The sequence below is a fragment of the Sinocyclocheilus anshuiensis genome, unplaced genomic scaffold, assembly GCF_001515605.1.
Source record: "Sinocyclocheilus anshuiensis isolate Anshui unplaced genomic scaffold, SAMN03320099.WGS_v1.1 scaffold393, whole genome shotgun sequence".
NCBI lineage: Eukaryota > Metazoa > Chordata > Actinopteri > Cypriniformes > Cyprinidae > Sinocyclocheilus > Sinocyclocheilus anshuiensis.
This window is the reverse complement of record NW_015536501.1, coordinates 1,328,548-1,334,535: the sequence shown is the minus strand read 5'-3', so window position 1 is coordinate 1,334,535 and position 5,988 is coordinate 1,328,548. Positions and strand designations below refer to the sequence as shown.

General features: G+C 35.4%; 1 protein-coding gene across 1 annotated transcript in view; it reads left to right on the top strand.

Moving 5' to 3' along the window:
- Positions 1–5,988, top strand: part of ssbp2b (single stranded DNA binding protein 2b) — an 80,048-nt gene that overhangs the window by 53,271 nt on the left and 20,789 nt on the right. The gene's annotated exons all lie outside the window — the stretch shown is intronic.

Genomic DNA, 5,988 nt, shown 5'->3' with positions numbered 1-5,988 from the left:
TATATATATATTTAATTTATTTTTCTTTTTTGACAAGTTGATTATGTCACATTGGGAATTATTTTCCATAGGGTGTTTTGAGGTTTTATACCGCAAAGCTGCATACTTCATGCACACAGATTCATAGTATACATAATGTAAAACTAGTCTGGGTGGTATGGTATTTGTGAACATAAGCATAGTCTGTATAAAATCTATATTTTATTGACAGAAAATTCAGAAATTCTATTTAAAATAGTTGACATGAAACTATTTTAAATAGAATTTCTGCATAATTCTTTTGCATAATTTGTATTTCGTTCTTGTACAATTATTTTTATACATTAATTATGAAACCTCATATTAATGCTGAATAGCAAAAATTTTGAAAAATGTTGAAAAATATAAGATAGTGACCAGTTCCAGTATCTAAAAGATATATTTTTATTATGCATTAATATAATTTTTTTAACTCCAATTTGTTGAAAATAATTGAAATAAAATTATAATGTATTATTGTCATTTATGTATTATTATTATTATTATTATTATTATTAATAAATACAATTATTAATAATAATATACATTTTTTTCAACATCAAGGTATTAGAAAATAATATATATTAATGGATTATTGTTAATATTAATAATCATAATTATTGATATAACAATCATTTTCTTCTAAAATTAAAACGTAATAATTTCGACATTTTGGTTATTTAAAACCTTATATTACTGCATAATGAAATCTTTTATGTTTCTTTTACAAAGGGCATATAACTTCATGTCCATCATGTTAACTAAACATTCGAACATAATATGATCTTTCTGGCTCATGCAGTCATAAACTAGCCCTGTATGAACTTGAACCTGTTTTTTATTTATTTATTTATTTTTTGGTAGTTTGCATGCGAGTCAAATTGCACAGGCTTAGAGTGACTGAGAACAACTCATGTGTGCACACTCACTTCACTTCTCTTCAGTCAACTCTTCAGATCTTTGACTTTACCTGGATCTTGTCCACATCTTTCACTGGATTTTAGGATGAAGGCATCTTTGAATCCTTTTAATTCTGTCTCTGTGAGCCATAACAACGTGTTAAAATCCCTCAGACATTAACACGGGCTGAAGAAATGGCTGACAATGACAAAACACACCTGTGGCTTTTTTCTGAAAGGTTGAATCGTTTTGACAAAATTACTGTGGTCTGAATTCTCAAAAGAGAGGTTTTCTCCTCAAAAGCATGACCTTTGACCTGCGTAACTCCAAATAAAGTGTGGCATGTTTTCATTTTGATCTGGTGTGGCAGTTTGTGGCCTTGAATCACCGGTTTGAAAGAAAGATGTGCAGATGCGACGTGACGCTTTGACCCAGATGCACCGAACACTCATTATCCAAGGAGAATGGAAACATCCTCTAGAGTCTATGTTTACCGCCGCAGTTTGTGTAACTCAACACCTGTGTTGACATATGAGGTATTGCTTTAGACGAAGAGTTCTTATGAGGCAGATTGGCCCCGTCAGCTTATAGAGCGCTCGTAAAGCAGCCGTCTTTGTGCATAATGTCACCATGCTAAGGAGCTGTGGTATTTGACGCCCAGTGTGTTGTAATTGGTTTGATTAAGAGCGACAGGATTCCAGCAGCCTGACTGACTGAAGCAGATCTCCAAGCGTGTGGCGGGGGGCACAGGAATCCCCTGCAGATCGCTAATGGTGCTCGTCTAATAGAACGATAAGCTAAGAAGATCAAATCATCTTTCTTAAGTGGCTCAACAAAGGCTCATCTGCCTCCTGCGGTTTCTGACGGGAACAGTCTGTCTTGGTTGTCAACATTTGAGTTTGTGACACGTATACAGTTAGTTGCACGATCATCACAGGGTTAAATAAAACTACAAAAAAAGGATTCAATGTTTTAAATAAAATAAACATTAACTGAAATAAAATATTAAAAAACTTATTATTATTATTATTTTATTTCAGCTAGATGCCAGTCCAATTGCATATATACATTATATTCCTGTATAATTATTTAGTATAATTTGTATCGAATTCTTGGATAAATTTTATACATGTTTTATTTATGAAACCAATGAAATGCAAACATTTTTTTTAAATAGTTGAAAAATATAAAAGAAAATTACTTAATTAAAAAAATGTATTACATTAAAATTAAAGTTAACTGAAATAAAGTATAATCAAACTTTTTTCAGCTAGTCAAGACAACTGCATATATTTTGTATAATTACTTTGTATTATTTTATTTAAATTCTTGTATAATTATTATATATGCATTATTTTTGAAACCTCGTGTTAAAGGCACAATATGTAATTTTCACCGCTGGAGGGCGCGTATTCAAAATAAACAAAGAGCAAAGGCGTAGTTTGATGATGCCGTGACTGAGTGTGGAATCATGGGAGTTGTCTTCATCCCCACAGCCGATGCAATCCGACGGGACTCGGGCAGAAATCATGTTCATGGATGAGCTAATGATTTGTTAACGTAGTAGAATGAAGCAGGGTGAGGCTGAAAGCCGTCGAAGCGAAACGAGGCCACTGAACGAGGGCGACACACGGCTCGAAAGCAGCGGAGCTTTTATTATGCCACAGTCGACCGCTTCCGCTCCTTCCGGTCATGCGTATGTGGGGAAAAAAAGCAGCTCTGTTTTATCATACTAGATACATTTGAAAGTTCTGTTATTATACTACTCTGTGCGGTCATCACCGGTCTAATAAAACGAACAACATATTAAAGCGTCTTTGGTGTTTCCATGTTTTCTACAAAACAAAACTGGAAATTGAGGGGTTATGACTAGAGCCTGACTGATATATCGTTTTGCCGATATGAGCCTGTCGCCGATATATCGGTATCGGCGAATATGCCGCCGATATGAAATTTTTTTTACAGAACATATAACGCAGATAAAATGCTTGAAATTGTGTAATTACTTAGTTTGTTTCCTACTGGCGACCTGGATGAAACGCTTTAAAGCTTAAATCTATGGAAAACCATTAAAACTTTGAACGGCCATATCTCCATAACGGCACGGCGAATCCGCACCAAATTTGGGGGATCCCTTCAGCTCGAGGAACCCTCTCGAATGCGAATCGAGTGTACGTCTAGAGACCCGCTTTCGAATGAGACCACCCCCATGTCGATAGCGATACGGATGGTTAAATTCGCGGTCCGGCACCGACCGATCAAGCGATCCCGGGGGGCTACTGACGCGCGGAGGGTGGCATTCGAGGGAATTGAAGATTGGATTTATATCCGTTTTGCGACGATACGTTTATGTGGCCAAGTGTAAATGGAAACGTTTTAACAAATCAAACCGTAAACAGGCCCATAGACTTTAATCATATCCAGGGAACCAGGAAGACACACGTAGCAAGGGTAGACATATACAATTCCGGACAAGGGAGAACAGAACGGGCTAGAACTCAAATAGGGCAGATAACGAGGGGCAGACAGGTGAGGAGGATAACTAATAACAAGGAACACCTGGAACAAATAGAACTAAATGGGGACAGGAACCGGAAGGACCAAATAAGGGCATAAAGAAACAGGAGGCAGTAACACAGGGAAAACAAAATAAAAACTGTCCATAAACGTGACAAAAATAAAATATACAAAATTTTATTCATTTTATTTTTGCTAGTTGCAAAGCAAATTGTATATACATTAATTTTATGTATAATTCTTTCATATTATTTGTATCAAATCCTTGCAAAAGAATTTTAACAGTATTGAAAAAATATAAAAGAAACCTTATATTTTACTCTTTTATAACCGCATATTATACTTTACTTTTATGTATAATTATTTTGTATTATTTGTCTAACGTCTTGCAAAAAAAAATGTAAATGTTGAAAAAAATTATTGCATGATTGTCACAGGGTTATTACTGTTATCTAAATAAAAAAAATCTTATTTTTATAGTATAATTATAGTATAAGTACTAAAAAATTATACTAAATAAAGTAAAACTAATAAATAAAAATTAATAAATACTAAATAGGCATATTTAACCATCCGAGGGTGTTTTGGGGCCTGGAAAAGTTTTGACATGCCCTGACAAAATGCTGTATTACTCTTATATGTACGATCAAGTATGAAGGAGCATTTTAGTTCTTTTCGCTGTCAACATTCAAATCTGCAAAAAGTCCTGTCGACCCCATGAGGTTAAAAATGAAACTAATAAACAAAAACAAAAGCTATAATAGTATATCAATGATACTAATATAACACAGGATTTTGTATATTAAAGGAATAGTTCAACCCCAAATGGATTTTTTTTTTTTTTACTATTTCTTCTGTGGAACACAAATGAAGATCTATTGCAGAACATCCAGAGGCCTCTTTTCCATAATGGTGGCTGTCAAGCTCCAAAAAAACGTTCCACGGAAGAAAGAAAATCATACGGGTTTTGAATGACATGAGGGCGAGTAAATGATGACAGAATCCTCATTTCTTTTTTCTTTTTTTTTTGGTGAGCTAACCCTTTAAAGTACGTTGGCCATGTGTTAGCGGAGTGCTGTAGCGTTACAGATGAACTTCAGGCCAGCGGGAGGGCTCTGGGACCACACATGCACGGAACGAGCTGGAGGATGTTGAAGTCGAGATGATTCCAGGGGAACGAGAGCAGAAGAGCAGCAGATGCATTATTAAAGGCACTGCATTCGCATTCCGCTCCATTCCAGCCTCTCATCTTTAACTTTCTCTACACTCCCACTCTCTCCTCTCTAAGAACACTGAGGCGTGTCATTTCTCACTCAAAGATGCTATTGTCCCCCGAGACGTCCTGTCCTGCCCTTAAAATGTGTTCTCAAAGCAACACTTAATTCCCAGCTGGCCCTCGCCCTCCAGTGCCCCGTGACTGATGGCATGACCTAATGTTACTTTTTCTCTTGGAAACAGTGTGCATCTCTATTTAAGACGGAATAAGATTTATATAGCATTTTTTTATATTTTTAATGCCTAAACATAGTGTAAGAACTATATGTTGAAATATACAGTAAATGATCTGGTATTGCCATTTGTAGTCAAACTATGCTATATTTGTGCTTAAGTGCGATAATTATTGTATCTCAACAGTAACAATTAACTAGTAGGTGCGTTTCCATTACAGATTTGTGCAAAACTTTTGCGATATTTTATAAATAACTATTGCAAAATGGCAGCGTTTTCATTAACCAATGTTATGTGACTAAAACTTAATTTTTTCCTCTCACGAAAAATCATGGTGACAGATGTGACATGGTGACAGACATGGTGACGGTTTACATATATCACAGCCACCGCACTAGCCATTATTTTTAATCGAAAGGGGGGGGGGGAAAGCCGTGCGGAGAGCCGCTTCTGGGATCTTACGTGCAACGGCGCGGCTGGTATAAACATGTGCAGTGTAAAAAAGGGTTTATCCATCCATCCAGCCCCTTAAACTTGAGAGTGGCCACATATGAGGTGTTTCTTGGAGGTTGTAGTACATTAAAGAATGATCCTGTGATTGTTATGTACGCCAGGTGACCTGTAAATGCGAAAAACTGTTTTCATTGCAGTTTTGCGATATATTCTTTTTTTGAATTGCCTGAAATACCACCTCGTGCGAGCGTAAAAACGTTTTTGCGATATATGGGAGTTTTTGCGAAATTGACGTGTTTCCATTAGGCGTATTTTCAATTTTCAATTTCAATTTGTGCAATTTGAAGGGTTATGGAAACACAGCTACTGCTTTTAACAAATAGCAGTGTAGTGTGTCAAAATATTAGAGTAATTTTATGAGGTATGAATGTCATTTCACTTTCTCTCATACAATGGATTTGAAAGTCATTTATTTTTAGTGAATTGTAGTAAAATAGTTTGTTTAATGAATTGGTTCATTCAAAATGAATTAAAAAAATTACTCATTGATTCTGCAAAGGGACTGTAAAGTTTGATTGTTTATTCAACAATTACATATTGTATATATGTATGTCTTTGTGTTGTGTGTTTATACACACACAAGGTTTTATA